General features: G+C 47.8%; 1 long non-coding RNA gene across 1 annotated transcript in view; it reads right to left on the bottom strand.

The window, feature by feature from the left end:
- Positions 1-11,253, bottom strand: part of LOC141576135 (uncharacterized) — a 30,193-nt gene extending 18,940 nt beyond the window's left edge. Inside the window, exons 1-2 of the long non-coding RNA XR_012504366.1 lie at positions 10,988-11,253; positions 6,336-6,901 (exon numbers count right to left, since the gene is read on the bottom strand). This is a non-coding gene — a long non-coding RNA (uncharacterized LOC141576135). The remainder of the gene's footprint in view (positions 1-6,335; positions 6,902-10,987) is intronic.
- Positions 11,254-11,565: the final 312 nt, after the last annotated feature.

Below are 11,565 nucleotides of genomic sequence, written 5' to 3' on the forward strand. Positions count from 1 at the left end.
CATGACTGAATGTAGAGCCCATTTCTTCCAGGAAGTCCTCTCTGAAAATGTCCTTTAAGTCTTGGCTGGGCTTCCACTACATCAGCACTTCATGGAGACCAACTGGGTGTTTGCCTGCTCCTTTGAGACCACGACCTCTTGGGGGCCATGTTGGAAGGAGTGAGAGATTACAAGAGGGGTGGGGGAAGCAAAAATCACAGCCCAAGTCCCAAATTCAAGGATTCTTTCTCAGAAAAAAGTATAAACTATTTCACACGTGTGCAATTTGGCTACTATCTCTGTGGCTTGTGGACAGCAAGAGCTTGGTGTTCTAGTCCAAAACCCAGGTTACATGCAAAGAAATGTATATATTCATATCCAAAGGAAACCAGAGCTGCTCAACAACAGTGTGCAGTTAGAATTGAAAGGAACTTTGATAAAGGCCATCTCTCTCTCTCTCTTCTTTCTTTTCTGGCATCATATAATTTTAGAAGTATTTGCGTGACTAAGAGATGGCTGCAGCCCATGATTCTGCACTGGAGTGTTTGGGGCTGAGGAAGCCCAGATTACATTCACTGCATAAATGCAATCACAACAACACAGTGATAGGTGCCGTGGTGGTGGAGCTGATGTTCCAAAGCAGGCAGCCATATGCTGTAAGAGAACTCTAAATAGAAAGTAAGAAATGCAATGTTCTGTACTCAATTTCATTCTCTATATGGGCCATGAACTGATAGTATACCTTGTCTAATGAAACCCAAAAATAAATTGTCAACGTCGATTTTCTTCATCTGACCGTCTTATGCTAACTTTATATATGAAACCCTCACTCCATACGGAAAGCTCAGGCCTATGCTGCAGCACAGTTACATCCCGCGGAAGAAAGTCTATCAAGGGAGAAGTAGAGAGTTTCCCTTCAGAAGATGCTAAGTCTGGTTTTGCACCTGTACGTCATTTGCAACCACGTCATCGTCAAAGGAGTAAGATCTTACCTCTGTGGGACGAAAAGCACTGCGGTGCTTCCGAACCATCAAAGAACACCGAGATTTGTGAAACAGTCCTGAGGCACATAAGTTGCACTTTTTCTGAAAGTCTCCAAAACTGACCCACTTCACCATTCCACGTACAACAGGGAGGTACCGGAATTAGTAGAGAAAACATGCCCTTGAAATCTGACAAGGCCCTGCTTGAATCTTGCTACAGCATTTACTAGCCGCAAAACAGACCAATTCCGTAACCCCTCTGAGAAGGCTTCCCAATCTGCAAAAGGGGGCTGCCACCACCCACCTGGGAGGCATGGATGTGAATGCAACACGCAAGTAGGGCGGCCGACTGGTACCTGACACGGGGCCTGGCTAGTTTCCCTCCACTGCCCTCCTCCCCCTTCAAACTTGCTCTGTTCCTCCCGGTAAGGGTCAAGCCCCCGGAACAGGCTGCCTGATACTTCTGTGTGTCCCCAGATACATGACTTACCCTTAGGAGGCCAGAAAATGAACTGTCTCCTCCCCAGTCACTATCAATGTTCTTAAGAGTCTGGGTATTTTTAACTCTATTTTTCAGGGAGACTATTCCAGAACTTTCCAAGCACCATTCTCCAGGATGGCTCTCCTCCGAGCGCCCATCCCGTCTCACCTCAGATCCTCTGTCTGATTGCCTTCTGTTCATTGGAAAGTGAGTCCAGTAAGGTGGGGACTCCCAAGGACTCCCTCCCTCCCTTACAGGTGAGTGTGACTACTTTCTCTCCACTCCCCACTCCAACTCCAGCTTCTTAGAAGTCTACCCTCCCGGACCCTGCAGACTCTGCATCTTCCCAAGACACACATGTGGCCACGACCCTCCCTTCAGGTTTCTTCCTGCCGACCCCCTGGCCCTTTAAGTATAAATTTCATTAGTCTGAAAATCGCAAAAGCCGCTCACTGACACACCAAAGCTGCATGGTCTCGGGTTTCCTCCAACCAAGGCACAGCCCTGCCCCCCTCAGCCTCAGTCTGCAGCTCTCCAGATGAGCTAATTCAAATGCAAGGCTGTGAACACCAGCTAAGAATGACGATTCCCAACCTGTATTTCTATTCCGGCCCCTTCACCTGAGCCCCAGTATCATAGACCCGAGTGCCTCTTTGAAGTCCAAACGTGGATGACAAATAGCATCTTAAAAATGACTCATGTCCACCATTTACTCTGGAATTCGATTCCTGGCAGGTACCTCGCAGACTCCCCATTTTAGTAACAGCCCCAGGACCCACCTATGTGTTTCAGGTCACATTCAATTTCCCCTGTTCCCTCCCACCAGCCCTGCCCTGGAATGAGTCCTGTTATTTCCGTCGCTAAGCCCATCTCAAGTCTGGTTCTGCAGGGACCACGGCCGGAACCCCACAAGCTCACAGCATGGTGCACTGAGTCACAGTCCTCTAAAGGGGTCTCTCTGGAGGGGGAGGCATCTCCTGGCACAGGTCACCACAGAAGTCAATGAATTCTCACAAAGGAGGCCCAGGAGAAGGGACTCAAGGTTCTCCAGTGGTCTGAGCTTTGAAGGGCCCGAGGTCTGGGGGAGCTCCTAATTAGCAGACACACTTGCCAGTGAGCAGATGAAGATGGAGGAACCCAAGCAAGGCTGTTCTCACTCCGACCCCTGGGCTCTCGGGAGCCACGGGAAAGGCCTGTGTCCAGGGCACAGCCCACCCATCACAGATCACAGCCTGCATTTGCCAACCCGGACAGCCTAGACTCCTTCTACTTGTGACATTTTCTTCTGATCTGTTCCCCACCCAGAATGTGATGGACTCATTCAGATATTATGGCCTGTCTCAAGCAAGATAAATTCAGTGAAAAATGGTGTCCACATTTGGACCAGAGCATGAAAGGAGAAACAAGGCCTCATGGTCAGCGTGATGGTAGTGGCCAAACCTTTCCACCGGGTGAGATGAACCATGGTGGGCATGAGAATCCAAGGTCCTAGGTCAGCCAAAGCATCTTCCTTCACGGCTGACTGGGGTGTTGGAGACTCACTACCGCAAAATAATGACAAGGTCAACAGTGTTGGACGTCAGCTGCAACAGACACGGAGTCAGCTATTTACTGCCAACATGGGTTAAAAGTAAAGGCCGGTTCAGGGAGGCCTGCACGGCTGCTGAGGCAAACCACAGACCCGGCTCTGAATGCCCACTGGCTGAAACAGAGAGGAAGCTACAGTCCCCTTTAGCGGTACCTGTGTCCACCAGATCCAGGTGAGCCAGCTACTTAGGAGAAGGCCATGTTGTCCTGATATTCAGAAAAACCAGCCTCATAAAGGGAAAAAAAATAGTGGCATGGATATTAGGCCCACTTCTGCCCCTTTATGAAGGCAAAGTAAAGTAAATGGCATGGGGAAGTACAATGCAAAAAAAAAATTAAATAATAAAACGGTGACTGCTTCCTCCAACAGCGTCCCCTGCAGCTGCTTAACCCCGAGACTGCCACTTCCTCACCAGTGACAGCCGGCCAGGAAGCGCCGTCACGCACGTCACACAGCGACAGCCAGGAACCATGTGCCGAGCACTTTTGTGTAAAAGCAGGAATCGAGCAAGATGCTGCAGAATTTGACTTTACAAGTTTAAATACACCATGAAAAGAATCCCTCAGCAGCAACCTAAATCAATTCGCATCTCACTTCTTCAAAACAATCAAACAAATTTAATAAGGGCACATTTGTCACCAAATATAAGGAGGACCAAACTGTTTCCTCAAAGAAAGGATTTTAACAGGTATCAAACACCAGTGGGTGATGTGCTAACAGAGCAAATATTCCAAAAAATTAGAAAAAAAAAGATGACTATGATAATACATGGATCAAGGCAGCTGTTAAGTTTTTGCTTTTTAAAGCGATGGAGACAACACGGAGGGCAATCTGGCTATTTCCAATGCAGGGTGTGCACAGCCCACATTTTCAGATGCAACAACATGCTCACAGGGCAGTACAAGAGAAAAAGGAATAAAGAAAAAGGAAAAGAGGAACAAGAGAAAATTAGAAACACACAAGAACTAAAATGATTTTGACAGCGCGTACAAGAATTTACGTGATTGTGTGAGGCCCACCGTCACCTCGTGCTCCAGGGAAGGCAGGGGCCTGAGGGGAGCGGCGCTACCGGGGGATCCCCAACGTGGTCAGCGCCCCTAACCAAAACTCCACCTAAATGGGTCTAGGCAGGTTTTAAGCTACAAATTGTGGTCGCATTTCAGGCTGGACAGTTTTACACACTTCCACCAAGAGTAGCAGGAGAGAATTAGGCTCTGCTCCTGCACCAAAGCATTGTTTAAAAAATTAATGACTGCGGAATAGTAAAAGCAACAATGGAGTAAAAGTGACTGGAGGAGAACGCGCTTGACCCGAGTTCACTGGCCGCGTTATCTCACTGACGTTAAGATGCTGGCTGAGCCCTTATGGTACCAAAACAGAAAGACCCACCAGGATGGAGGTTTAATGCGCTGCTGTATTTTGATGCCGAGAGCCATGCCTGGTACACGAGGTTCTGGGTAAACAATGGTGACAGTGTCAACCGCTATGGGCTAAACACACATCCAGCTACTCCGCCAAATCCCAAGGGCAGACTTCAAAAGGCAAATACAAGCTGGCATTCTCTGGTGGGTCTGCAGACTCAGAGCCAAGCAGTTGCTGAGCAAACATGTCACCAGTGCCTCCTGTGACAAAAGAGGAGGCACTGGCCAGGGGGCTGTGGCAGGGCTCCAGGCTTCCACTGCTCACTCACCAGTCTGTCCAGGGGGAAAACGTGGTCCCTGCTTACGTTGCACCAATGCACCTACCTTGACTAACACCTGGGGGCTCAGCAGGAGGTGACATGTGAGGTGAACCGAACCAGCCTTGGCGTAGCACAGTGCTGGCAGCTATGCCCTCAGCAGTGCCCAGGCTCCTAAACCTGCCACCTCATCTCCAAGGAGCAGAAGGGGAGTGTGGGCATGTAGATCACAGGGCCCTGTGAGGACAAGAACAGATCATGACCACGACATGCCTTGCCCCTTCCTTGAGCCATAGAGATATGTCCGGGAGGAACAGAAAATTCATCCAGAGCCCGCCAGGCACCTCACGCAGGTGAGACTCATGTCTCCTTGCCTATCACTCACAGGGCTGTTCTGGATATTCTTTTTTATCAATTCTCTGGCATCTTCTCCTCCAACTGACTAACAACCAGAAAGTAGGATCTCATCTTACGTAAGTTCAAGAATCACAGAGCACCGCCTCCACAGCGGGCCCGGAAGCACGTGCCAGGTCCTCCGACCGTCACCTGTGGGACCGCCATGAGCGCTCTCCAGACTCAAGGCCCGAGGCCGTAGGCCGGGGGCACAGCTTCCCTCACTCTCCCCAGCAAAGGGGGACCACCTCTAGGCAAAGACATCTCACCCTCTTCTGCATGAGGGACAGCACGATAGATACACGGGGAAACAGAGCAGAGGTGGGGGGGTAGGCAGCCCAGAAGAGCTCGTCTGTATTTCCGAGGCAAAGTGGGGCCATTGACTTAATCACAGGGACAAAATGAAAAGGAACATTTCCCTGCTCTTTCCCATACTCCGTGATACGCCTTTCCCTGCATAAGGAGTTCATTCGGAGGTCCCTGGCGGTGTTTTTGATGTCCAAAAATGGCATGGTGGCTGTCGGGCAGGAAGAGAGGGCCTGAGCCGAACAGGTGCTGGGCCTGGGAGGCAGGAGACACCGGCTCCAGGCCAGCTCAACCAACGCCTTGTTCTGCCTCTCGGGATTCAGCATCTCATCTATAAGCAAAGGGATGAGACTGTCCCAGGAAAGGCTGCCCAACAGAAATGAAATGAGAGCCATGTAAAGAAAATTTCCCAGTTGCCACATTTAAAATGGTAAACAAACAAACAAACCAACAAACAAAAAACAAACACTAGAAACTGATTTTAAGAACAGATCTTACTTAATCTACTGTATTTAAAATACTATCATTTTGACATGTAATCAATATAGAAAGTAACAAGATAGTTTGTATTCTTTTACTAGACAAGACTCAGTGTCTCATGTGCATTTGACTTAAAGCACATCTCAGCTCAGACCAGCCTCCTCCCCAGTGCTCCTAGCATCAGTGGCTGTGGATAATCTATTGGACAGCAACTCCAGGGGTCACACCAGGGTCCTGGCTGAAAAGCGGGAGTAAGTGTCCACACTAACCCTAAAAGGATCTCTCTGAAACAAAGGCGGATTCACTTTTAAATGTCTGTAAACCGGAGGGCTGCATCTCCCTCCCCCCTTGGCTACAAGACAGTCCTCTTCCTTGCTTATCCCTTTCTGGATGTAGGGAAGAAACCTGGCACACAGCCAGGGTGGACTGGCCTCCAGGTAAACTTACCTGCTGTCTGTGTCCAGTCCCACGAAGTCCTCCTCAAACAGCATGCAGAGGAGTGGGATCTTGTCCCCAGACTTGTCAGGGGCCCCATCCAGCTACTTGAACTTGAGCAAGAAGAAGAGTGACTCAGTGAAGTCCGTGATCCTCTTCTCCACCACCCTGCAGTCCTCGTAGATTGAAGGCCACGTCGGTGCGCGGCTGCTCGGCTACCTCCCCATGCAGCACAAAGACAAATAACTGAGAGTCATTAAGCGTGGTGCCATACAACTCCTCTGCACGTGGAGCTTCTCGAAGGCCTTGGCCGAGAGGCAGTTGGCAATGGTGACAAGGCCCACGACCTTGCGGTGGGTCTGGAAGTCGCTCCACCCTTTCTCGGGTGCATAGTGGTGCCTGTAGTGGATACAGAGTGCCCAATGCGAGCCGCACGGATGACCTGGCTCACCAAGGAGATTCGCTTATAGATGCAAAAGAAATTCTCCTCTGAGATCCTCACGGGTTGGACCACCACGGGAAGAGTCTCATAGTCCTCAGTACACTACACGTAGTCAGGGATGCTCATGTTGCAGGCCCTGCCGAGAGGGGAGAGGAGATCGAGGTATATACAGTGCTGTGGGCTGCAGGCCCATCTGGGATGCAGTGACCTGGTGTGTACCAGCCAGAAGGCAAGGGAAGCCAAAGTAAATCCAGGGTTACAGATTGTCCTTCAGTGTCTGCACATGGCTACCGTAGCTCGGATCACATTACCCAGCTTTTGGTCTAGGCTTCCTGCCCCTGCAGAGAAGGGTCATTTCTTGTTTTGTTCCCAAGCACCTAGCAAAGCCCTGATGCAAAGTCACTGCTCAAAAATGCTGAATAAAGAAATGAACAAAGGAACTGCTTTCCACAACCCCCTTCAGCAGAATATAAAGAAAAGGACGACAGTAGGAGCAAAAGATCTGGATTTCTATCCAATTTATTTGAACCCCTAAGCTGCAGAATAATGGATAAGAAAACGTGACTTGGGGATTAGGGTAGAGTTCAGTGGTAGGGCACGTGCTTATCATGTACGAGGTCCTGGGTTCAAACCCCAGTACCTCATTTTAATAAATGAAACAAATAAATAAACCTAATTACCCTCCTCAAAAAATATTTTTAATTCAAAATTCAAAAAACACCTTGCAATTCACACATTGTAAACTTGACTATAATTCAATTAAAAAAAAATCCTTGCCTTACAAGAATATATCTGGATTACAGAAGTTTGCAAATTTAAAATGCCTAGGGTACCACCTGCATACAAAGGGGTGACTGTACAAACTTAGTATTGTTCCTTTATGAGCTATATTTCCTTTGGGGGGGTTATAACTTCTCAGAGCTAATTTTCTCTGATTAAAAAAAAGTAAATATTACCTGGTTCTCAGTACTGCTGAAGAATCAGGTAACCCTATGAAAGCATCTGACCCACAGAGGTTACTCAATAAATGTTTGTTGAATGAATGAATAAACAAGCAAAGTGAATGCTGCTCCCTGCCACAAACCATCATAATGGTACTGCCTGGAAATGCCAAGCCCACGTTCCACCCGTCTCTACACTAACCATGTGGGTGACCTGGGCAGGCCTGTGTGCTTCTCTAAGCCCCAGGTTAATCATGAATAGAAATGAGGGGAATAACACAAACCTCAAATTGTTAGTGAGTCAGTAATGAATTGTATACCAACTTTGCAAGATGGAATCATTAAGGAAAACTGGGCAAAGGGTTCATAGGCCCCCTCCATATTATCTCTTACAACTACATGGGAATCTACATTACATCTCAAAATAAAATGTCTAATTGTTTAAAGAGGCTATTGAGGTTAAGTGAGATCACTGTCTCAAATAAGGAACACACAGTAAAAATAGGACAATGCCCAGCACATGAGATACACTCAGTTAACATTCCCACTGAACCCACTAGTCCCTCCAACTTCAGAGCAAGAGGATGAGTCCTCATGGCAAGAGGCCAATGCACCTGAAGCTAACAAAGCTAATGGTGCCCACTTCCAAGAGCCCCGTCACCACCCTTGTTCTAATTTTCTATTTGTAATTTTTTTCTTTTTATCAAATAGAATCTCCCAATTGCATAGGCTTCACCTGACCAGACATCATGATGGCAGCCCTTCAAAACCTGACCACAGAGATCATGATGGCAGCCCTTCTTGGTGAAACAATAAAATGAAAAGCCGTTTCCACAAGACCTCTGTGTAAATCTACTAGGGAACTTCATCCTGGACAGAGGATGAGGACTGGGGAGAAGGGGGCAATCTGGGGCACACAGAACCATGGGCCAACTGTCCCACGATGGACTTTAGACTCAAACCTCACCCTCCAGGAAATTCAAAATACACACCGACAGAGTGCTATGGACAAGATTTTTTTTTTTTAAACAAATTCCTGAATCCCTAGCAGGTCTTGTTTCTACTGAGACACAAATGGATTATGTGCATAATGTTTCACAAAAGCCCTAAAATATTATCACCCCAACTTGACACATCAAGAAACTGAGGTAGAGAAGTTTATCACATTGTACAAGATTAAAGAGAGGCCACGACAGACACCATATTTAAATCCAAGCGCCTGCTCCAGTGCTCACACTAGAAAGTGTGACATACTGCCGCTTTCCTGCCCTCTCCCTGCAATAAATCTCTGAAGAGTCTTTTCTGTGCCACCTGGAATCACAATCACATCAATTTTCCACAAAGAGCAATGTCACTCCTTGGAGGAATTATCAAAATCTAAAGGGTTGGGATGGGAGGAGAGATTTGCATTTTCTGTTTCTCAAAGGAAACATGGCTTTAAAAGAAACTGAAAATCACTTATCTAGTCTAAGCCCTCATTGTGCAGAGAAAGAAACGGAGGGTCAGAAGAGATGAGGAAAGGTCCTCATTAATAAATATTGCCTCAGCGCAGCACCAAGCCAGCCCTGGGCACTTCTGGGGGAGGATCTGGGAGGCCCAGGAGAATGAGTGTTAGAAAACGGAAAGAGAAGAAGCATAAAAGACCCTGTCTCTACACCACCATACCATGAAATTCCACCAAATTACCAGTATCGGTGCAGCCAATATTAAGGTGGGCTAAACAGGTTATAGAAACCTGGAAGTCTCAACCATAGTGGAAATTCCAACATTTACTATGTTGTTTTCCCAGTTCAAGCATCAACTCAGTGGGCACTCTGTACCAGGGACTACACGAGGCCTGGAGTTCTCCCAAATACAGATCTCTATTACCACGTGTGCAAACCACATAAAGGCCACCAGAAGAAAAGCGCCCACAGATAAGATGGAATTACTGAAACTGAAAGCAGCCAAAGAGCATATATTACTAGGAAAAACGGTGCTGCTAGAAATGGACTCATGGACATAGAAAGCAAACTGTGGTTAGCAGCCAGGAAAGGGGGGATTAACAGATGCTCATTAATAAATATAAAATAAATGACAAGGACCTACTATATAGCACAGGGAACTATATTCAATTTCTTGTAATGACTTGCACTAAAAACAATCTAAAACATAAGTATATACATATGCATATGTTTATAACTGAATCTCTGCTGTACACCTGAAACTATCATTGTAAATTGACTACACTTCTATAAAAAATAATTTAAAAAAATAAGTAAAAATAAAAGCAACGCCATTAAGAAAAAATAAAAGAATACTGTAATCCCCTTAGCTGTAGGTGCTGGAGAATTCTGGTTGCAAGCACCAAGTCCACTGGATCACTCCAGCACTGGCTGTCACTCTTTCTGACCATCAGAGAGTCACTTGGCTTCACTGAGGTTAATTTCTCTCCTGTGAAAGGCAACAGTAGCAACTAATGATGTATAGAATCTCATCATTCACAAGCCCAAAAATTAGTGAGGACTTCACATGGGCCAGGCTCTGTACAGATGAAAAGATACGGTTCCAGATATATTCATGGGTAGAAAAAATTTATGCCATAAAGACATTAATTCTTCCTGTTTTGATAGACAAATGCATTGCAATTCTGATTAGAATTCCTACCAGATTTTTCATGGAATGTAACAAGTTAACTTATGGTCAGGAATAGCCAAGAAACTTCTTTAGAACCACCACTGGAGAGGGGTGGATAGGTCACTCATTTCCTCTGGTCTTTCTGATGTGATGAAACGTTCTGGAATAATAATGGTTGCAGCACTGTGAATATGCTAAAAGCTGCTGAATTGTACCATATAAATGGATGGACTTCATGGTGTGTGAACAATATCACAATAAAGCTGTTATATGAAAAAATATTTCTTGACAATTATTTTTCCCTCTATAATACTAGATTGCCCCACAATTTAAGAAAAACAAAAAACCAAAACAAACCAAACTGTGCCAGGAGCTCTTTAGGACTGCAATATCACTGGGTCTCCAACGCCCCTGGTGGTGCTGTTCCTGTTAACACACCCTAGCTGGGCTGGGCTAGTTAGGGACTGTAACTATCTTTTTAAAATCGACGGTCACACGTTTCACCCTGGGAGAGGGAAGGAAGGAGGATGTCACAGCCTCATAGCATCAGCACATTTTTAACTGAACCAAGCCCTGCTTTCAACACTGTAATCCCTCGCACTATAAAAAAAGTGACATAAACAAGCACCGCCATCATAACCTCTGAAAGTGTTCAAGGTACTTACCTGCGGCAGAAACACTGAGGGAGGAGATAGAAGCTCACTCAACACTGAGGATCCCTTTTCCCGACTCCACTAGGAGAAGCTGGGCGTTACAGCCGGGGGCTCTCAGCCGGGGTAGCAGTGCCCACGCCACTGAGCTGGTCCTGAGGGAGCGGGAAAGGGAGAGGAGGGCAGCCCCGTGGTCGCGGGGCAGGGAAAGCGGGGGGTTGGGTACGCGGGCTGCAGCCCCGCTCGGAGTCTAGCCCCAGCCCCAGCCGCCCGCCCCCATCCAGGTCGGCAGACCCCGCCCGCCGGGGACACAGCCCGCCCAGGTGTGGGGACTGCCCGGCGGCCGAAGAGGAAGCCCGGGAGGAGAGGACTCGCGGGCGGGAGAGGGGAAGGGGACGCCAGCCGCAGAGTGAGTGGTGCCCGGCTGGGTGAGAGGCGGCAAGTGCACACCTGGCCCTGGACAGGTTTGGCCGGGGCCCCGGGGCAGGTGGCGCGGGCAGAGGGGTCTGGCCCGAGCAATTCAGCTGAACACAGGCTGACTGGCGCCCTGGGGGGCTGTGACACGCAGACCGCCCTCCCGCAGTCGCCTGACC

The sequence above is a fragment of the Camelus bactrianus genome, chromosome 36 (assembly GCF_048773025.1).
Source record: "Camelus bactrianus isolate YW-2024 breed Bactrian camel chromosome 36, ASM4877302v1, whole genome shotgun sequence".
NCBI lineage: Eukaryota > Metazoa > Chordata > Mammalia > Artiodactyla > Camelidae > Camelus > Camelus bactrianus.